This window comes from Palaemon carinicauda, chromosome 11, assembly GCF_036898095.1.
Source record: "Palaemon carinicauda isolate YSFRI2023 chromosome 11, ASM3689809v2, whole genome shotgun sequence".
NCBI lineage: Eukaryota > Metazoa > Arthropoda > Malacostraca > Decapoda > Palaemonidae > Palaemon > Palaemon carinicauda.
In genome coordinates, this window is record NC_090735.1 from 33,316,271 (window position 1) to 33,341,038 (window position 24,768).

Genomic DNA, 24,768 nt, shown 5'->3' on the forward strand with positions numbered 1-24,768 from the left:
AGGGAATACAGATGGCGCCAGAATCGGCGCAATGCACTCTTACGAAACGGGAGAAGAGAGAGCCTTGCGAGCGGCTCTCCTTTTTCTTTCTCGTTTTCGTTTTCTTGCCAATTGACCCCTTCGAAGTGTTATCTCTGTTCGGGGTGCCGATTGCCATGTGGCATGTCAAGAATACGTCCTCTGATATTTCGCGATATCCCTGGTACTTTCATTAGGGATATTCGCTCCAGGAGTTAGAATTCTGGGTACCTTAAGGTAAATTCTCTGGGAATATCGCCGTAGTTGTAATATACCCTAGGAAGCTACCCTATAGGAACTTCCATCAGGACGACATGGCTTGGGCCCAAAAATCAGGATCATTGTCAAGGGGGAGGAGACTAAGTCCATGCTTTTAGTCTCAAGATAGTCCATCACATCCTGTAAGAAGTAGTATTGAAACCAACACAAGAAGAGCTCCTCTGTCTTCAATGGTTTCTTGTTGTGCATCCAGTAGACAGGCAGTAAAATAATGTTACGTTGAAGTGCCCGGGGCCTTGTCGACTTACTACTGTAAGCCTGGTTTCTTACAAATGAAGCCAGGTTTTATTTGGGGATTGGTGGCGTCACTGCACAATCAACGTACACTTGGGGAGAAAAAAAAACTCAATTACTTGAACAGGGGCTTTTATGTAACAATTCATATAAAAGCTAACCCAATAAGTTATAAATAACAAATAATACTGCACTTGTACCATATAAATTTTTAACATGATATCCAAAATGAAATGAAATGGTCAAAGAAATAAAAGTAATTTTATTGAACACTTAACTTAGAGAGTGACATGGTAAATTTTTTTACTGTTACCCTTTGTCCTTTGCTGCCTTAAAACCGGGAGCACAGCATTCCTCCTTGGCAATGTTATGATTACAGTAAATTTAAGAAATATTACATAATGCTTATCAACATTTAATTAAGTGTACCTACACTCAAAATAATAATCAAATGTACCTACACTCACAATAATAATCAAGTGTAACTACACTCAAAATAATAATCAAGTGTACCTACACTCAAAATAATAATTAAGTGTACCTACACTCAAAATAATAATTAAGTGTACCTAAACAAAATAATAATTAAGTGTATCTACACTCAAAATAATAATCAAGTGTATCTACACTCAAAATAATAATCAAGTGTATCTACACTCAAAATAATAATTAAGTGTACCTACACTCAAAATTAAAAAATAATCCAAGAATAAATCAAGTATTACAAGAACTGCAGGTCGGTGTATACTAGGTGCACGCAGTTACCAAACCCAAAGTAGTTTCACTATCATTTGCTGCTCACAGCCTGATTAAGGGCCAAAGTCCAAAGGTTTTAAGCCATGGCAATCGGTAGGATACAGAATTTAACCACTCCCTGTAGCGAGCGTTAGAATCACCAAAAACAAAAACAAGAGGGGCCTCTTATCGATTTATATCTTGGTAAGAAGAAAGCAAAAATAATCTAAGACTGGAATCCAATAGATCGAACAAAAATAAGTTTTAAGCCAGCACAAACTTTTATGACCACGAATCTCAGGACATCCGCATTTATAGGAGGACTCATGAGAACCTGGATACTCCGTCATAATATACACAGCCCTTATTCCTGTCTTAGGAATGGTACACCGTTTCAAAATTACTGGTTTCTTAACACCTGTAATAAGGACCTTAGAAACTAATTTCCGTGCATAATCTAATATACTTTTATTACTTTAATCTCATGACAACAGCATTAATTTGACGACTAAAGAGAAGCAAGGTACTCTGTCCTAATATACACTACTATTCGCCTTGCCCTAGAAATAGCTTGAAGTTTCAAAATTACTGGTTTCTCAAAATCTGTAATAAGGACCTGGAAAACTAGTTTCCAAACGTGATAGAATATACTCTCATTTCTTTGGTCTCAAGATATCCACATTCACACGACTACTTGAGAAAAGCAGGTTACTCTGTCATCATTAATGCAGTCATTCCCTTGCCCTAGGCAATGGTATCCAGTTTCCAAATTACTAGTTTCTTAAAACCGGTAATAAGGAAATAAAAACCAAGGTTTCCAAGCCTAAATAAAATATACAGACAAACAAACACAGACTAACAGACAGACTCCTTACGGCAAACTTAGCTGTAGCTAAAATTATACACAGTAAATATAATACATGTACAGATTACAAAACCTTACCTCAACTAACAGTTAGCGCTGTAGGTCCATATTAAAAGCAGTAACAAAGGAAGCAGTGATCTTGATTAATCGATTCGATTATACAACCTCTTGATTAGTATCTGAAGCTGACATGCATCCAAGAGAGGTGACGTCCAGAGCCACGGTTCTTCAATTAATGTGTGCCAGCCATTGTCTCACGGCTGGAATAAATTTAATCAATTCCGGAGAAGACTGCCGTGTTACTTCATCTGCTGAACTCTCTGTATTGCCTCCTCATGTCACTCTCGACCGATAACGCTTCATAATCCTGAGAGTTAATTAGTGAAGAGCCTGATGAAATTTATAAATCGTTCATGAATGCTTTGCTTTACATAAATGTGTGTTTAGAGGCAACTGGAATGGCAAACAATAGAATGGAATTACTTAAAGTGCTGAAAAAAAGAGGAACAAACTTACAGTCAAACTGTAATTATATATATTTATATATATATATATATATATATATATATATATATATATATATATATATATATATATATATATATATATATATATATATATATATATATATTATATATATATTTATATGTGTATATATATATATATATATATATTTATATGTATATATATATATATATATATATATATATATAAATATAAATATAAATATAAATATAAATATATAAATATATAAAAATATATAATATATAATATATAATATATAATATATAATATATAATATATAATATATAATATATAATATATAATATATAATATATAATATATAATATATAATATATAATATATAATATATAATATATAATATATAATATATAATATATAATATATAATATATAATATATAATATATAAATATATAAATATATAAATATATAAATATATAAATATATAAATATATAAATATATAAATATATAAATATATAAATATATAAATATATATAAATATATAAATATATATAAATATATAAATATATAAATATATATATATATAAATATATATAAATATATAAATATATAAATATATATATATATAAATATATATATATATAAATATATATATATATATAAATATATATATATATATATATATATATATATAAATATATATATATATATAAATATATATATATATATATATATATATATATATATAAATATATATATATATATATATATATATATATAAATATATATATATATATATATATATATATATATATATATATATATATATAAATATATATAAATATATAAATATATATATATATATATATAAATATATATATATATATATATATATATATATATATATATATATATATATATATATATATATACATACAGGTATATATATAAATATATAAATATATAAATATATAAATATATAAATATATAAATATATAAATATATATACATATATACATATATATATACACATATATATATACACATATATATACACATATATATATACACATATATACACACATATATATACACACACACACACACACACACACACACACACACACACACACACACACATATATATATATATATATATATATATATATATATATATATATATATATATATATATATATATACAATTTACACATAGTAGTAATATCAAATGTTGAATCTGAGACAAGAAAACTAACCAAAGGGGTGCCTCAAGGCAGTGTACTAGGTCCTCTCCTGTTTGAAATTTACACGATTGAACTGGCAAATATACTTGAAACTCACAGAAATTTAAAATATACGCTGATGATACACAATTCTATTTCCCAACAGAATCAGTTGATGAAGCTAAAAGAAAGATACATGAAATAATGAATGACATTAAGGCTTGGAAGTTAACAAAAAGCTCAAGCTCAATGAAGATAAAAGTGAATGTATTACTTTTGGAAATTAAAAAGATATAAGAATAGAATGCTTCCAAAGAATTGAAATAGGTCAATCGATCATTGACCAAAAGAAATCTGTCAGAACTCTTGGAGTAATCATGGATGATAGACTGACAATGAATGAACAAATAAATAATATGGTAAGAAATTGTAACTATCATATCAGAAACGTAGCATTTATTAGTAAATACTTAGATGAAAAATCTATAGCCATACTCATTAATCACCACATATTTTCAAGAATTGATTACTGCAACTCACTGTTCTATGGCTTACCAAATTATCAGCTGAAGAAAATTCAGAGTACAAAACAGAGCTGCTAGATTAATAAAAGGACTACACAATAGGGAAAGAGTTACCCCTGCACTAATTGAATTACACTGGCTGCCGGTAAAAGCGAGAATTGAATACAAGCTACTCTTACTAACGTTTAAGTTACCGAACCAAAATGAACCAAAATATCTAAAAGAATGCCTGAACAAACTAGAACTAGAAACAAATGTTAACATAAGACACATGAGTGACAAACATAGGCTATCTGAACCAAGAACAAATAGTAAATTTGGTGAAAGAGCTTTTAGCTACTGTGCGCCTAGACATTATAATAAACTGCCAACTGAAATGAAGGACCTAAAGGGAGCAATTGGATTTAAGAAAAAACTAAAAACATTACTTTTCACAAGATCATGTGATTTGGAAGATGCGAAAATCAAAGAATTGATTAAGTTATAATGAAAATGTTTCGTTAGATGATTAATATGGACCCGCCCGAGAAGTAGTTCACTCGACTTCAGAGGAGGGTTGGATTTAAACCCAAAACAAGTAACAAGTAACATACACAGGTATATATTTATACACATATTTACACATACACAGGTATATATTTATCTACATATACACAAATACTCACATGGACATGGATATTCACATACAAAACATGCACAAAAATACACATCGGCAAAAAATGTGTAATAAGGTGCATTTTCGATAGATGTTCACGAAAGCTATCGACTCTTCGATTATTTAGATTTGCTCGCAATGGAAACAAAGATTTACAAGTACAGTATTTGTAAATAAAAAGCATAAATTTCAAAATAATCTACACGATACAAGATTTATATACCTTCATAAATTACAACGTAAGGGAAAAACTATCCAAACTGCATAATTTGTCCGAATTAAAATAATATAAAGAATTTGGAAGACTTTTTATTGGAATTCTAGATACTCTTGAAACTATACCAATCTTGTGCTTATGGATAAATCTTAAGGGACTGAGATTCCGTAAGTAAATTTTCCCTACGAACCTATAGTAATGGTGTTTCGAGGTCAGTGTTTTTCGAAGTCGTTCTCAGCAAGTTATTGGAAAATTCATTAATTACATCACTTAAATGGTAGATTTACCTATTACGCCCATTTCCCTCAAAGTAATTTAATCTAAATTACCACATTTAAAAAAAAAAAAAAAAAAAAAAAAAAAAGAGGTATTAGTGCAAAGGAATCCTCCCTAATGGAACCTGACACGACTTTATAGATTTAATCTTTTTTGCTGGTGCCTAGCCTATGATACCAGTTCATAATTGCCTTGAAGACTTCAACCCTCCTTGATACTTTCAATCTGCTTTTAGTGGCCGTATATAATAATTTGCCACCCGTCGGTATGCCAGTTGGAAAACCTCTCCTGCCCTTCCAGCTTGATCTTGGTGGTTCGAAAGTCACCAAGACCTAAAATGATTATTAAACTCAATGATTCACATTGAAACTAGCAAAAACCACAATAAACATTGGAAATACTGTCTTTCTGCTTGAGCTTCCGGCAACTTTTACAATTTAAAATTCAATAGATAGATATATTCGTTAGCTAATGAAACAGAGCATCGGGTAATTCTTTTTGAAGACTTTACTTGGTAATATTATTCAAAATGCTGTTGAAACTTTGTGGTTACATTTTTAAATGAAGCCGAATTTGTACAGAACTATGACCTAGATAATAGTAGGCCTATTAGTGGCCGAGTCATTGTAACTTCATAGTTTAACTCCAGACTAGAAGAAATGGTAAATGTTATCACAAACACTTTCACATATACATACGACGATTTAAGTCTTCATACTTTCGGTGCTACTATATTGCGATTCCTACCATCAGGATTCTACTAGTGTGATTCCTTTACTATTTTTCTGGTATGAGGTGATTCCTACCAAAGTAGGATAGATAAAACATACTTCTCGACACTATTTTAATATATTCTTTTCTATGAATCCTGATGAAAAATCCATAAAACGTACTTCAGGTTAGGTTACGTTAGGTTAGGTAAAATGGTAATTTTGTTTACACTATTTGCTTGTTTAGTTTGTTTGATAACGCTAATTGAGGTATTACTCTTATAACAACACCTTAGAAGAGGAATATTACATTATTTGGTTGTTTTTTTGGTAGGAATCACCCTATAGTAGATTTGAATACCCAGAAAATGGGGGTAAGAATCACGATATAGTAGCACCATACATTCTCAACACTTATCTTACCGAATCTCGAAACGTATACGAACAGTTTTTCCCCCTTAAAATAATTTTTCTTAGAATTTTTTCTTTTAACTTTTGAATCTGGCTGCCATTTTCAATTCAAGACATTTTCCTACCTGAAAAACGTTTCACAAGAAAAACAACGTATAATACGACCTAACCTAATGATCTTGATATTCCACAACATTTGTTATCACCTTCATCCCTATCCCAGTTGGCAAACATCCCCACCCTTATGCTTATGGATAAATCTTACTGAGATTTTGATATTATATTGGTAAATTTTCCCTTTTTGCCTGTAGTTAAGTGTTTCGTAAGGGTATTTCGAGAACACTCACAGCAAGCTCATTGCAAGTTCATTAATTAAATGTCTCCTAAATGGTTGATTAACCTATTACGCCCATTTTCTCAGAATAACCTAAATTAGATTAGCACATTCTATAAGACTTGAGGGATTGGTGCAAAGGAATCCTCCCTAAATGAACCTGACACGACTTGATCGATTTAATCCTCGTTGCTGTTGTCTGATATACGACACTAATTCCTGATCACCTGAGAGATCTTGATACTTTCAATGTGCTCTCATTGACCATATATAATAGTTTACACTTTAGCCTATTTTCCTATTTTACAAACTTCATCAGTATGCCAAATGGATAAAATTTCCCCTACCCTTCCAACCTAATCCGACCTGATGATGATGATGAGGATGATTATCATTATTATTATTATTATTTATATATCAATACGATTGCGTGTCCTATTTATTTTGTGTCACGCTTTAAAGAAAACCGAAATAATTTCATGGCATACTCGTGTCACGCTTTAAAGAAACGAAAATAATTTCATGGTATACTCTTACGAATTCACATTGGACTTTGATTACTTAACCAAAGCACATTTTATATAGTTTTCCTAATTTTGTCTTTAGCAACAGACTCATTTTTTAAATATTAGAGAAATAATTGAGTTCTATAAATTTCCATAACCTAGATTATAAAATTCATTAAGGACCTTTTAGTTTAACGACAGTGTCCTTATCTTAATCTAACCACCTAGAATGCAGTGTTCGTATTCAAATCTAACCCTCTTAGAATGCAGCATCCTTTTTTTAATCTAACTCCCGTGAATGCAGGGTCCTTATTTTAATCTATCCCCTTGAATGCAGCGTCCTATTTTAATCTAACCTCCTTCAATGCAGCGTCATATTTTAATCTATCCCCCTTGAATGCAGCTTCCCTATTTTAATCTATTCCCCTTGAATGCAGCATCCTTATTTTAGTCTATTCACCTTGAATGCAGCATCCTTATTTTAGTCTATTCACTTTGAATGCAACGTCCTTATCTTAATCTAACCCCCTTGAATGTTGAATCCTTATTTTAATCTATCCCCCTTGAATGCAATGTCCTTATTCTATTCTATTCCCCTTGAAAGCCGCATCCTTATTTCAATTTATCCCCATTTAATGCAGCGTCCTCTTTTAATCTATCCCCCTTGAATGCAGCGTCCTATTTTAATCTATCCCCCTTGAATGGATCGTCCTATTTTAATCCATCCCCTTTGAATGGAGCGTCCTATTTTAATCCATCCCCCTTGGATGCAGCGTCCATATTTTAATCTATCCTCCTTGAATGCAGCATCCCTATTTTAATCTATCCCATTTGAATGTAGCGTCCCTATGTTAATCTATCCCCCTTGAATGAAGCGTCCTTATTTTGATCTAACCCCCTTGAATGCTGCGTCCTTATTTTAATCTAACTCCCTGGCATGCAGTGTCCTTATTTTAATCTAACCCACTTGAATGCAGTGACTTTATATCTAACTTCCTTGAATGTAGCGTCATTATTTTATTTTAACCCACTGGAATGCAGAGTACTTGTTTTAATCTAACCCCAAAGAATGCAGTGTCCTTATTTTAATCTAACCCCAAAAAATGCAGTGTCCTTATTTTAATCAAACCCCCTTCAAAACAGCATCCTTATTTTGATCCAACCTTCTAGAATGCAGTGTCCTAATTTTAATCCAACTTCCTTGAATGAAGTGTCATTTTAATTTAATACCCTAGAATGCAGTGTCCTTATTTTAATCTATACCCCTTGAAAGCAGCATCCGTATTTTAATCTAACCCCCTTGAATGCAGCGTCCCTATTTTAATCTAACCCCCTTGAATGCAGCGTCCCTATTTTAATCTAACCCCCTTGAATGCAACGTCCCTATTTTAATCTAACCCCCTTGAATGCAGCGTCCCTATTTTAATCTATTCCCCTTGAATGCAGCGTCCTTATTTTAATCTCTACCCTTTGAATGCAGCGTCCCTATTTTAATCTACCCCCTTGAATGCAGCTTCCCTATTTTAATCTATTCCCCATGAATGCAGCGTCCCTATTTTAATATATCCCCCTTGAATGCAGAGTCCTTATTTTAATCTCGACCCCTTGAATGCAGCGTCCCTATTTTGATCTTTCCCCCATGAATGCAGCGTCCCTATTCTAATCTATCCCACTTGAATGGAGTGTCTTTATTTTAATCTCTACCCCTTGAATGCAGCGTCCCTATTTTAATCTAACCCCCTTGAATGCAGCTTCCCTATTTTAATCTAACCCCCTTGAATGCAGAATCCCTATTTTAATGTATCCCACTTGAATGGAGCGTCCTTATTTTAATCTCTACCCCTTGAATGCAGCGTCCGTGATTTAATCTATCCCCCTAGAATGCAGCGTCTTATTTTAATCCATCCTCCTTGAATGCAGCGTCATATTTTAATCTATCCCCCTTGAATGCAGCTTTCCTATTTTAATCTATTCCCATTGAATGCAGCATCCTTTTTTTAGTCTATTCACCTTGAATGCAGCGTCCTTATCTTAATCTAACCCCCTTGAATGTTGAGTCCTTATTTTAATCTATCCCCCTTGAATGCAGCGTCCTTATTTTATTCTATTCCCCTTGAAAGCAGCATCCTTTTTTCAATCTATCACCTTTTAATGCAGCGTCCTCTTTTAATCTATCCCCCTTGAAGGCAGCGTCCTATTTTAATCTATTCCACTTGAATGCAGCTTTCCTATTTTAATCTATTCCCCTTGAATGCAGCATCCTTTTTTTAGTCTATTCACCTTGAATGCAGCGTCCTTATCTTAATCTAACCCCCTTGAATGTTGAGTCCATATTTTAATCTATCCCCCTTGAATGCAGCGTCCTTATTTTATTCTATTCCCCTTGAAAGCAGCATCCTTATTTCAATCTATCACCTTTTAATGCAGCGTCCTATTTTAATATATCCCCCTTGAATGGATCGTCCTATTTTAATATATCCCCCTTGAATGGATCGTCCTATTTTAATATATCCCCCTTGAATGGAGCGTCCTATTTTAATCTATCCTCCTTGAATGCAGCTTCCTTATTTTAATCTATCCCCCTTGAATGCAGCGTCCTAATTTAATCTATCCCCCTTGAATGCAGCGTCGCTATTTCAATCTATCCCCTTGAATGCAGCATCCTTAATTCAACCTATCCCCCTAGAATGCAGCGTCCTTATTTTAATCTATCCCCCTTGAATATAGCGTCCCTATGTTAATCTATTCCCCTTGAATGCAGCGTCCTTATTTTAATCTAACCCCCTTGAATGCAGCATCCTTATTTTAATCTAACTCCCTAGAATTTAGTGTCCTTAATATAATCTAACCCCCTAGAATGCAGTGTCCTTATTTTAATCTACCCCTTGAATGCAGTGTCCTTATTTTAATCGAACTCCCTAGAATGCAGTGTCCTTATTTCAATCAAAATCCCTAGATTGCTGTGTCCTTATTTAATCTAACCCCTTAGAATGCAGTGTCCTTATTTTAATCTATCCCCCCTTGAATGAAGCGTCCCTATTTTAATCTATCCTCCTTGAATGCAGCGTCCCTATTTTAATCTATCCCCCTTGAATGTAGCGTCCCTATGTTAATCTATTCCCCTTGAATGCAGTGTCCTTATTTTAATATAACCCCTTGAATGCAGCATTCTTATCATAATCTAACTCCCTAGAATGCAGTGTCCTTAATATAATCTAACCCCCAAGAATGCAGTGTCCTTAATATAATCCAACCCCTTGAATGCAGTGTCCTTATTTTAATCTAACTCCCTAGACTGCAGTGTCCTTTTTTCAATCAAAATCCCTAGATTGCTGTATCCTTATTTAATCTAACCCCTTAGAATGCAGTGTCCTTATTCAATCTAACCCCCTAGAGTGCAGTGTTCTTATTTTAATCTAACCCCCTATAATGCTTTGTCCTTATTCAACCTATCCCCTTAGCACGCTGTGTCCTTATTCAATCTAACCTCTTAGAAAGCTGTGTCCTCATTCAGTCTAACCCCTAGAATGCCGTGTCCTTATTCAACATAAACCCCTAGAGTGCCATGTCCTTATCCAATTTAACCCCCTAGATTATCGTTTCCTTATTTTGATCTGATCCCCTGGAATGCAGAATCCTTATTTTAATCTCTTTGAATGCCGTGTCCTTATTCTTATTTAACCCCCTGGAATGCAGTATCCTTATTTTAATCTAACCATAAAGAATGCAGTATCCTTATTTCAAAAGAACCATAAAAATGCAGTGTCATTATTTCAATCTAACCCTAAAGAATGCAGTGTCCCTATTTCAATCTAACCCCAAAAGAATGCAGTGCCCCTATTTGAATCTAACCCCAAAGAATGCAGTGTACGTATTTTAATATAACCCCAAAAAATGCAGTGTCCTTATTCAATATAACCCCCTAGAGTGCCATGTCCTTATTCAATCTAGCCCCCTCGAATGCCCTGTCCTTATTTTAATCAAACCCCCTAGAATGCAGTGTCCTTATTTTAATCTAACCCTCTTGAATGCAGTGTTATTTATATCTAACCCCCTTGAATGCAGCGTCCTTATTTTATTCTAACCCACTGGAATGCAGTTTACTTATCTTAATCTAACCCCAAAGAACGGAGTGTCCTTATTTTAATCTAACTCCAAAGAATGCAGTGTCCTTATTTTAATATAACCCCCTAAAATGCAGTATCCTTATTTTCATCAACCCTTTGAATGCAGCGTCCTTATTTTAATCTATCCCCCTTGAATGCAGTGTCCTTAATTCAATCTAACCTCTTGAATGCAGTGTCCTGAATTTAATCTAATCACAAAGAATGCAGTGTCCTTAATTTAATCTAACCCCTTTCAATGCAGCATCCTTATTTTCATCTAACCCTCTAGAATGCAGTGTCCTAATTTTAATCCAACTTCCTTGAATGCAGTGTCATTTTAATTTAACCCCCTAGAATACAGTGTCCTTATTTTAATCTATCACCCTAGAATGCATTGTCCTTATTTTAATCTAACCCCTTAGAATGTAGTGTCCTTATTTTAATCTAACCCCCTCGAATGCAGTGTCCTTATTTCAATCTCACCCCCTTGAACGTAGTGTCCTTGTTTTTATCTCACCCTGGAATGCACTGTCCTTATTTTAATCTAACCCCCTTGAATGCAGTGTCCTTATTTTGATCTAACCCTCTTGAATGCAATGTCCTTATTTCAATCTAACCCTATTGAATGAAGTGTCCTTATTTTAATCTAACTCCCTAGAATGCAGTGTCCTTATTTTATAATCCTCTAGAATGCAGTGTCCTTATTTTAATCTAACCCAATGGAATCCAGTTTACGTATTTTAATCTAACCCCAAAGAATGCAGTGTCCTTATTTTAATCTAAGCCCAAAGAATGCAGTGTCCTTAATTTAATCTAACCCCCAAGAATGCAGTATCCTTATTTTCATCAACCCCTTGAATGCAGCGTCCTTATTTTAATCTATCCCCCTTGAATGCAGTGTTCTTAATTTAATCTAATCCCATGAATGCAGTGTCCTTAATTTAATCTAACCCCAAAGAATGTAGTGTCCTTAATTTAATCTAACCCCCTTCAATGCAGCATTCTTATTTTGATCTAACCCTCTACAATGCAGTGTCCTAATTTTAATCCAACTTCCTTGAATGCAGTGTCATTTTAATTTAACCCCCTAGAATGCAGTGTCCTTATTTTAATCTAACACCCTCGAATGCAGTGTCCTTATTTTAATATAACCCCCTTGAACGTAGTGTCTTTATTTTAATCCAACCACCTAAAAAGCACCTAACATACAGTGTCCTTGTTTTAATTTTACCCCTAGAATGCAGTGTCGTTATTATGATATAACCCCCTAAAATGAAGTGTCCTTATTTCAATCTCAGCACCTAAAATGCAGTGTCCTTGTTTTAATTTAACCCCCTAGAATGCAGTGTCCTTATTTCAATCTAACCCCTAAATGCAGTGTACCTATTCAATCTAACCCCCTAGAATGCAGTGTCCTTATTTTAATCTAACCCCCTACGATACATTGACCTTATTTTAATCTAGACCCCTAGAATGCAGTGTCCTTATTCAATCTAACCCCGTAGAATACAGTGTCCTTCTTTTAATCTAACCCCTAAATGCAGTGTATATATTCAATCTAACCCCAAAGAATGGATTGTCCTTATTTTAATCTAACCCCAAAGAATGCAGTGTTCTTATTTTAATCTAACCACCTAGAGTGCAGTATCCTTATTTTCATCAACCCCTTGAATGCAGCGTCCTTATTTTGATCTATCCCTCTTGAATGCAGTGTCCTTAATTAAATGTAACCCCTTGAATGCTGTGTCCTTAATTTAATCTAACCCCAAAGAATGCAGTGTCCTTAATTTAATCTAACCCCAAAGAATGCAGCATCCTTATTTTCATCTAACCCTCTAGAATGTAGTGTCCTAATTTTAATCCAACTTCCTTGAATGCAGTGTCATTTTAATTTAACCCCCTAGAATGCAGTGTCCTTATTTTTATCTAACACCCTCGAATGCAGTGTCCATATTTTAATCTAACCCCCTAGTATGCAGTGTCCTTATTCTAATCTAACCCCCTCGAATGCAGTGTCCTTATTCTAATCTAACCCCCTCGAATGCAGTGTCCTTATTTTAATCTCTCCCCTTGAACGTAGTGTCCTTATTTTAATATCACCCCCTTGAATGCACTGTCCTTATTTTATTCTAACCCCCTTGAATGCAGTGTCCTTATTTCAATCTATCCCTCTTGAATGCAGTGTCCTTATTTTAATCTAACCCTATTGAATGAAGTGTCCTTATTTAAATCAAACTCCCTAGAATGCAGTGTCCTTATTTTATAATCCCCTAGAATGCAGTGTCCTTATTTTAATCTAACTCCCTTGAACGTAGTGTCCTTATTTCAATCTAAACCCTTAAAGTGCAATGTCCCTATTTTAATCGAACACCCCAGAATGCCGGGTCCTTATTTTGATTGAACCCCCTAGAGTGCAGTATCCTTATTTTAATCTTACCCCCTAGAATGCAGTCATTTTAATCTAACCCCCTAGAATGCAGTGTCCTTATCCATTCTACCCCCTGGAATGTAGTTTCCTTATTTTAATCTAACCCTTCAAAATGCCGTATCCTTATTTTCATCTAACCCCGTAGAATGCAGTGTCCTTAATAAACTAAAACCTCTAGAATGCCGTGTTCTTATTCAATGTAACCCCCTAGAATGCCGTGTCCTTATTTCAATCTAATCACCTGAACTGCAGTGTCCTTATTTTACTCTAACCCCCTAGAAAGCCAAGTCCTTATTTTAAACTAATCCCCTAGAATGCTGAGTCCTTAATTCAATCTACCCCCTAAAATGTAGTGTCCTTATTTTAATGTAACCCCTTAGAATGCAGAGTCCTTTTATCAATAAAAACCCCTAGAATGTGTCTATTTTAATCCAACCACCCAAAAAGCACCTAAAATACAGTGTCCTTGTTTTAATTTTAACCCCTAAAATGCAGTGTCCTTATTTTAAAATAACCCGATAAAATGAATTGTCCTTTTTTCAATCTCAGAACCTAAAATGTAGTGTCCTAGTTTCAATCTAAGCACCTAAAATGCAGTGTCCTTTTTTTAATTTAACCCCCTAGAATGCAGTGTCCTTATTTCAATCTAACTCCTAAATGCAGTGTACATATTCAATCTAACCCCCTAGAATGCGGTGTCCTTATTTTAATCTAATCCCCTACGATACATTGACCTTATTTTAATCTAGACCGCTAGAATGCAGTGTCCTTATTCAATCAAACCCCGTAGAATGCAGTGTCCTTCTTTTAATATAACCCCTAAATGCAGTGTATATATTCAATCTAACCCCAAAGAATGTAGTGTCCCTATTTTAATTTAACCCCAAAGAATGCACTGTCTTATTTTAATCTAACCCCCTAGAATGCAGTATCCTTATTTTCATCAACCCCTTGAATGCAGCGTCCTTATTTTAATCTATCCCCATTGAATGCAGTGTCCTTAATTTAATCTAACCCCTTGAATGCAGTATCCTTAATTTAATCTAACCCCAAAGAATGCAGTGTCCTTAATTTAATCTAACCCCAAAGAATGCATCATCCTTATTTTGATCTAACCCTCTAGAATGTAGTGTCCTAATTTTAATCCAACTTCCTTGAATGCAGTGTCATTTTAATTTAACCCCCTAGAATGCAGTGTCTTTATTTTTATCTAACACCCTCGAATGTAGTGTCCATATTTTAATCTAACCCCCTCGTATGTACTGTCCTTATTCTAATCTAACCCCCTCGAATGCAGTGTCCTTATTTTAATCTCTCCCCCTTGAACGTAGTGTCCTTATTCTAATATCACCCCCTTGAATGCACTGTCCTTATTTTATTCTAACTCCTTTGAATGCAGTGTCCTTATTTCAATCTATCCCTCTTGAATGCAGTGTCCTTATTTTAATCTAACCCTATTGAATGAAGTGTCCTTATTTTAATCAAACTCCCTAGAATGCAGTGTCCTTATTTTATAATCCCCTAGAATGGAGTGTCCTTATTTTAATCTAACTCCCTTGAACGTAGTGTCCTTATTTAAATCTAAACCCTTGAAGTGCAATGTCCTTATTTTAATCGAACACCCCAGAATGCCGGGTCCTTATTTTGATACAACCCCCTAGAGTGCAGTATCCTTATTTTAATCTTACTCCCTAGAATGCAGTCATTTTAAGCTAACCCCCTAGAATGCAGTGTCCTTATCCATTCTACCCCCTGGAATGTAGTTTCCTTATTTTAATCTAACCCTTCAAAATGCTGTATCCTTATTTGCATCTAACCCCGTAGAATGCAGTGTCCTTAATGAACTAAAACCTCTAGAATACCGTGTTCTTATTCAATGTAACCCCCTAGAATGCCGTGTCCTTATTTCAATCTAATCACCTGAACTGCAGTGTCCTTATTTTAATCTTACCCCCTAGAAAGCCGTGTCCTTATTTTCAACTAATCCCCTAGAATGCTGTGTCCTTAATTCAATCTACCCCCTAAAATGTAGTGTCCTTATTTTAATGTAACCCCTTAGAATGCAGAGTCCTTATATCAATAAAAAAACCTAGAATGTTGTGTCCTTTTATCAATAAAAACCCCTAGAATGTGTCTTTATTTTAATCCAACCACCTAAAAAGCACCTAAAATACAGTGTCCTTGTTTTAATTCTAACCCCTAAAATGCAGTGTCCTTATTTTAAAATAACCCGATAAAATGAAGTGTCCTTTTTTCAATCTCAGAACCTAAAATGCAGTGTCCTAGTTTCAATCTAAGCACCTAAAATGCAGTGGCCTTTTTTTAATTTAACCCCCTAGAATGCAGTGTCCTTATTTCAATCTAACCCCTAAATGCAGTGTCCTTATTCAATCTAACCCCATAGAATGCAGTGTCCTTTTAATATAACCCCTAAATGCAGTGTACATATTCAATCTAACCCCAAAGAATGCAGTGTCCTTATCTTAATCTAACCCCCTAGAATGCAGTATCCTTATTTTCATCAACCCCTTGAATGCAGCGTCCTTATTTCAATCTATCCCCCTTGAATGCAGTGTCTTTAATTTAATCTAACCCCTTGAATGCAGTGTCCTTAATTTTATCTAACCACAAAGAATGCAGTGTCCTTAATCTATCCTAATCCCCTTCAATGCAGCATCCTTATTTTGATCTAACCCTCTAGAATGTAGTGTCCTAATTTTAATCCAACTTCCTTGAATGCAGTGTCATTTTAATTTAACCCCCTAGAATGCAGTGTCCTTATTTTAATCTAACACCCTCGAATACAGTGTCCTTATTTTAATCTAACCCCCTCGAATGCAGTGTCCTTATTTTAATCTCTCCCCCTTGAACGTAGTGTCCTTATTTTAATCTCTCCCCCTTGAATGCACTGTCCTTATTTTAATCTAACCCCCTTGAATGTAGTGTCTATTTTAATCTAACCCTCTTGAATGCAGTGTCCTTATTTTAATCTAACAATATTGAATGAAGTGTCCTTATTTTAATCTAACTCCCTAGAATGCAGTGTCCTTATTTTATAATCCCCTAGAATGCAGTGTCCTTATTTTATAATCCCCTAGAATGCAGTGTCCTTATTTTAATCTAACTCCCTTGAACATAGCGTCCTTATTTCAATCTAAACCCTTAAAGTGCAATGTCCTTATTTTAATCGAACACCCCAGAATGCCGGGTCCTTATTTTGATTGAATCCCCTAGAGTGCAGTATCCTTATTTTAATCTAACCCCCTAGAATGCAATCATTTTAATCTAACCCCCTAGAAGGCAGTCTCCTTATCCAATCTACCCCCTAGAATGCAGTTTCCTTATTTTAATCTAACCCTTCAAAATGCCGTGTCCTTATTTTCATCTAACCCCGTAGAATGTAGTGTCCTTAATTAACTAAACCCTCTAGAATGCCGTGTTCTTATTCAATGTAACCCCCTAAAATGCCGTGTCTTTATTTCAATCTAATCACCTGAACTGCAGTGTCCTTATTTTAATCTAACCCCCTAGAAAGCCGTGTCCTTATTTTAAACTAACCCCCTAGAATGCAGTGTCCTTATTTTAATCTACCCCCTAGAATGTAGTGTTCTTATTTTAATGTAACCCCTTAGAATGCAGCGTCCTTATATCAATAAAAAAAAACCCTAGAATTTTGTGTCCTTTTATCAATAAAAAAACCCTAGAATGTGTCCTTATCTTAATCCAACCACCTATAAAGCACCTAAAATACAGTGTCCTTGTTTTAATTTTAACCCCTAGAATGCAGTTTCGTTATTTTGATCTAACCCCCTAAAATGCAGTGTCCTTATTTTGAAATAACCCTATAAAATGAAGTGTCCTTATCTAAATCTCAGCACCTAAAATGCAGTGTCCTAGTTTCAATCTAAGCACCTAAAATGCAGTGTCCTTTTTTTAATTTAACCCCCTAGAATGCAGTATCCTTGTTTTATTCTAACCTCCTGTAATGCAGTGTCCTTGTTCTAAAATAATCCCCTAGAATGCAGTGTCCTAATTTAAATCCAAGCACCTAGAATGCCGTGTCCTTATTTCAATCTAATCCCCTAGAATGCAGTATCCTTAATTTTCATCTAACATCCTGAATGCCGTGACCTTATTCAATCTAACCCCCAAAAATGCCGGGTTCTTATTTTAATCTAACCCCTATATGCAGTGTCCTTATTCAATCTAACCCCATAGAATGCAGTGTCCTTATCTCAATCTAACCCCTAAATGCAGTGTCCTTATTCAATCTAACACCATAGAATGCAGTGTCCTTATTTCAATCTAACCCCTAAATGCAGTGTACATATTTAATCTAACCCCCTAGAATGCAGTGTCCTTATTTTAATCTAACCCCCTACGATACATTGACCTTATTTTAATCTAGACCCCTAGAATGCTGTGTCCTTATTCAATCTAACCCCCTAGATTGCAGTGTCCTTATTTTAATCTAACCCCTAAATGCAGTGTACATATTTAATCTAACCCCCTAGAATGCAGTGTCCTTATTTTAATCTAACCCCCTACGATACATTGACCTTATTTTAATCTAGACCCCTAGAATGCAGTCTTTTTTAATCAAAGTGTCTTGCAATAGCTTGTCTAGGTACAAGCATTGGTAACCCAGTGAAAGTCCGATGGTCTCAATTATGGTATAAAAAGCAATTATTAAAGTACTATATTCCGTGGCTAATGATTTACCTATAAAAGAAAAAAAAATAGTAAAACAATAACAAAAAAAAAACCGAGCCAGTTATTTGTCTTTGAAATAGGCAAATCTTGAGGCACCTAAAATCCTGATATCGTCCCCGTCTAACCCCTTAACATACAGCAGCTACGTCAGTTAATGCTCTTCACACAATTTGCGACTATTCAGATTATCAGTAGTTTCTTTGTGTTAAAAATGGGGAAATCGACTATATAATAAGAATATTGGCAGCTGTGGGTCAAACTTCCTACAGAAACAAGATCTTAAAATAACTACATAAAATGTGTTAAAATTAGGTACGCGAGTTGTCCAAAAAGGGGTCACGTGATAATAAAGGCAGTGACTGGTCCTTCATCCACTGATAACGAAGGTAGCCCGGGTCTAATAATGAAAAACCTTAATATGAATAATATTACGTAAAATCTCAATTTACAAAAAAAAAAATACAGTAAAGTGATTCGTTAAAATTAAGAACGACAAGAGAATAACAGTTTCGTCATATAGGCAGACGGTGTTTGTGGTAGTATAAACCGTAAACTAACTCCCCCCCCCCCCCACCACCACCACCACTACACAAATAAAAAAAAAAAAACAGAATTGAGTGGGAGCAATCAGAAGTCGTTTTAGTATAAGGGAAAATTTTATAATAAGTGTCAATTTCTGTCCAAGGAAGTCATGGTCTAACTAGACTAGTAGCCTACTTGCTAAACATTCTTACGATTAATATTTTAAAAGTCCTTTAGTGATAAAAATATATATTTTTTCAAATAAACAGTCGTTATAATAGTATTTCTCGGGTCAAACGCGAACCAAGATAACCAAAGTTTCCAGATATAAAATCGACACCTAAAAACCTCATGATATTACATGTAGGTTACAAGATTCCACATCCCATATAATAAAGACTTAATGTACTGGAATAAAAATATTGTACCGTACAACAGTCTTAGCAGAATTTGCATTAACAAACTATTATATAACAATCTATACGCCTTTGAAAAATACATTACGAATACAAAAGAACAAACAATCATTATCCTCATAATATGGTGTTGAAAAAAAAAATCTGCTACAAGTAGAATTTTCCCAAATTAATCCAGGTATTTTTCAGATTCGCTAAAGGACAACTATCAATTTTATAGCGAGGCTTTAATGAAGATGTTTGTTTACAGTAAAGATGGGAGGGGATAGAAAAATTCTCGAAACCTTGAAACAAGTAGCTATATAATAGAATTTAATTTTAAAGCCGATATGCTTCAAAAAAAAAAAAAAATGATGGTATTACACCCATGTAACATTAAATTTCAAGTCACCCTGTGGAATTTAAAAATGTTATAAAACAAATATTTGAAACAAATATTTCATCAGAAACTAAAAACGCTGTCTAAATATGTAAAAATAAATATAAGCGATGGAATACAACCACAAACAAAATATCTGATGTAGATTATAGCATATTTACCAAAACCATTTAATTTCCAAAGTCAAGTACAAAGGCCCTATTTGGTGCTTCAATACTTAAAAACAATATGTTTTCACTATGTCAAATATTCACGACACACTTCGGTTTAAGGATAAGACAACGATCCTCAAGTTTAACGCCAGGACGTCAAATAACGAATGGATAGTTCATTGAAAAGGAAACAAAGAAAACAAAAAAAAAATAAAAAATGAGATAGTTCATTATTTACTACTTTCGTTATCCTTGGAAGGCGTAGTGCCATCTATGGTCACTTTTGGAATCTCAGTACTTAAGAAATTTTTCTTATCAAATTCTTTTCATAGAGATATACTATAATTCATACCTACAAGATTTGTATATTATCAAAGCATTATCATGTGAATTATTAGAATATTTAAATTATGGCAACAATTTTCTCATAAATTACTTGGTTGAAATTTACGATAATTCAACCTTGGTTAACTATATTATTATTATTATTATTATTATTATTATTATTATTATTATTATTATTATTATTATTATTATTATTATTATCATCATCAAATGCAACAACCATAGTTGGAAAACCAGGATATTATAAACCCAAGGTCTCCAACAGGGAAACTAACCCAGTCTGGAAAGGAAATAAGGAAATATATCAACATAAGAAGTATTGAATAATTATTATAAAAATATATATTCTAAGCTCAGTAACCACGTTAACATAAATGTCATTTATAAATTACGAGGAGGCACTCATGTTAGACTGTTCAACATAAAAACATTCGCTGCAAGTTTGAACTTCTGAAGTTCTAACTATTCAACTGCCCGATTAGGAAGATCATTCCACAATTTAGTCATAGCTGGAAAAAAACTTCTAGAATACCTATTGTGTAATATTGATTTTTGTGAGGGAGAAGGAAGGATTGTTGGAATTAACTGCATACTTAGTATTACGCGCAAGATGGTACTGTCTGGGAAGATTTGAATGCAAACGATGGCCAGAGATATGAAAAATCTTATGCAATACGCATAAGGACTAAATGAACGACGGTGCCAGAGAATAATATCTATATCTAGAATAAGAATTTGAATAGACCGCAGGATTGAGAATATACTAAGAAATCCTTTCAGATATGTAAATAGTTACAGACAAATGTCACAAAGAAAAAAAAAATATTTAAAACTATACATTCAAAGATTCTTTGTTAGTTCACATAACTAAGTAGGATAAAGAGATATACACATCTCAAAACAATGTAATGTAATTTAAAAGGGCAACCATGAAAAAAAAATAAAAAAAATAGTGACCCAATAAAAAGAGAAATATGCTTTCACTTTAAATACTCGGACAAATAGAAAGCATATGATACAGAACAGTAAAAAAAAAAAAAAAAAAAAAAAAAAAAAAAAATGCTCCAAGTCTATGCAATTTTCCCTCGTAATTCACAGCCAAGAGAAACGTGATTCTGCTGCCTCATAACCCTTTTTCTCTAGGCAAACAATTGGAGTAAAAACTAACATGATGTCGTGTTGCCTCAGTACCTGCTTTTATGGAGCGAAAACACGGACAAGGTAAACAGAGTGCATGAGGCGTAAGCCATTATGTCTGGTTGATGGCCATAATGGGAATATCACAAAGTAATAATAATAATAATAATAATAATAATAATAATAATAATGATAATAATAATAATAATAATAATAATAATAATAGTGATGATGAAATGGACGATGATGTGGTTTGTCTGCCATTGACATGACTTCATTCCCAAACACTCTCTCTCTCTCTCTCTCTCTCTCTCTCTCTCTCTCTCTCTCTCTCTCTCTCTCTCTCTCTCTCTCTCTCTCTCTCTCAGGTTTCATATACAGTATATAGTCAATTTTGATAATACATTAATCCTGTAAGTGATAATAGTTATAAGGACCAAAATGTCCTATCTATTAGTATTAAGATCACGGAGGTTACAGAAACAAAAGCGGAACGACTCTCATGGATACATAAATCCAGGAAGCATTCGCTAATTTTCTGTCCCTTATAAACCTAACACCATAAACGGAGATAATAGGCCCAAGCCTTTCTGAATGTGAACATTGGCATCACGAGGAATCGGGATTTTCATATCAAGTGAGATTTTTTCTTAACAAATATATACTATTTTTAATTTCTACAGACAACTGCCTACAGTATTGAGATTATCATTAAATATCAGAGATGATAAGTTTCAGAAGACTACAAAATGGAACCACAAACTTTAGTTTTATTTATGATATTATATATATGAACATGAGTATGTTTGTCAAAAAAGGAAGAGGTTAATTCATCATACTTAATATATAAAATGTTTCAATTGATGGTCTGCGTACTGTACGGCACTGCTGGTAATCAGAAGAATTATTAATCGTTATATTGTACCATAATGAATTAAAATTACTGTTCTGTTTCCTTTCTTTTATAATTAGTCTTTGAAAATCATTTTTAATTTTGTTTCCCCTAAAACCTAACGTTTTCTATTATTTCGAAAGTGGAACTCTCTCTTTCGTTTCTGGTACGATTGCGTTAAATAAACTTTTGTAGGCTACTCATTTCGCATGAAATAACTAATTCTAAAAGAATTAAGTAACAGTTACTAACAATTGAGTGACATAAAATAACTGATAAGAATATGTGATTGGGTATAAATGAGGAATCGGAATATTTTGCACATTATTTCAACCATAATTACATTGTCAATACGATATCTAGGTTGAAGTTATATCTTATCTATAATGATCTGGCTATCAGCGCAGAAATATAATAAAGGCCTGGTTTGTATGTGCCTGTATTAAAAAACTCGTGCCAGCATGTGATTGAAGACAGAGAGGCATTTGCAATCATTTCATCGCGTCTTGTCCCTTAGAAGTTAGTTTTAATCCACATTAAATTTTATGGAATATGATTTTAGACACTGAAAGTAAATTTATTCGTCGTGTTTAAGTGACCTTTTCGCGTGAATATCAGTATCCTATGTACTTAGAATTCTTTACATAAATATGATTTATGTTCTTGGTATTTAAATATTGAAAAATGGATATGATAAGCCATCCGCTGAAATGTAAGAATCTCAAGTACCGATTATTATGAATGATATTAGTTTCATATATCCTACCCGATAAAATTATGCTTAAGAACATGAATATTAGATTTGAAACACGTGCATTGTATATCATGCATTTTTCCCTGTGAGGGCCCCTGGGCTTATAGCATCCTGCTTTTCCAACTAGGGTTGTAGCTACGCAATTAATAATAATAATAATAATAATAATAATAATAATAATAATAATAATAATAATAATGAACATTGACCTGAGTGGATGACGAATCAGCTGTATGTTAGAATCAGTGAGGAAGTACCTGAACTTCATTGTAGAACTTTCTTGACAGTACTTGAACTCATTGGAAGGTTAAATAACTGGCATTATAATTCTTTATGCAGGAGTAAAATTATGTTACTATAATTGAGAAGCTAACATTCATTATTTTAAAAATTTTATTGATGACATATATTCCCAACAATAGTATACCTAAAATTATTCGAAATACTAGGACATCTCGTCAGAAATCAAAGCATTGTTCTTTAGTCTTTGGTAGTGCCATAGCCTCTGTACCATGGTCTTCTACTGTCTTGGACTAGAGTTTCCTTACTTGAGGGTACACTCGGGCACACTGTTATATCTTATTTCTCTTCCTCTTTTTTATTTACTTTATAGTATATATGAGAGATTTATTCTAATGTTGTTACTATTCTTAAAATATTTTATTTTAATTGTTAACTACTTCTCTTTTAGTTTATTTATTTTCTTATTTCCTTCCCTTGCTGGGCTATTTTCCCTGTGGGAGCACTTGGGATTATAGCATCTTGCTTTTCCAACTAGGATTGTAGCTTAGCAAGTAATAATAATAATAATAATAATAATAATAATAATAATAATAATAATAATAATAATAATAATAATAGTATGATTATTATTATTATTAACAAAAATAATAACGATAATACTGGCAACTTTTAATATAAATAATCTACCACTCCAAATATGTATAAATAATTTACTTTCTAAGTTTCAATACTTATGGCAGTTGAGATGAAAAGGATGAGCTTGAGGCCACCAGTAAACATTAATCAAATTTGTTTTATAATACAATTTCTAAGGAGGGGTTTGTCTACTGTAGTGAGCGACTTGGTCATTATCATACCTAGGGATCGATTTAGTAATTTTATCAATACAGTTCGACGATATAACTTTTCTTTACAGTGATTAGAAGGAGTAATTAAGAGGTTAGAAAAAATTGCATTAGGAATCTCATACATAAAGTCCTGGTTAAGACCAGGTCGACATTTTTCTTCCCATACACACCAAAATGTGCAAAAGTATATAATGGAATACACACACAATATGCACATACACACATTATATATATATATATATATATATATATATATATATATATATATATATATATATATATATATATATATATGTGTGTGTGTGTGTGTGTGTGTGTGTATATCCACAAACACACATGAAAGGGAGAAATCAATTATTCT

The 24,768-nt window shown here is 33.3% G+C and overlaps 1 long non-coding RNA gene across 1 annotated transcript; it reads right to left on the minus strand.

Annotated features, from left to right (window-relative positions):
- Positions 1-354: 354 nt before the first annotated feature.
- Positions 355-20,341, minus strand: LOC137649663 (uncharacterized). The gene is made up of 3 exons (XR_011045808.1): positions 20,198-20,341; positions 2,210-2,498; positions 355-623 (listed from the first exon to the last, which is right to left on the minus strand). It is a non-coding gene; the product is annotated as an uncharacterized lncRNA (long non-coding RNA).
- Between the last annotated feature and the right edge of the window lie 4,427 nt (positions 20,342-24,768).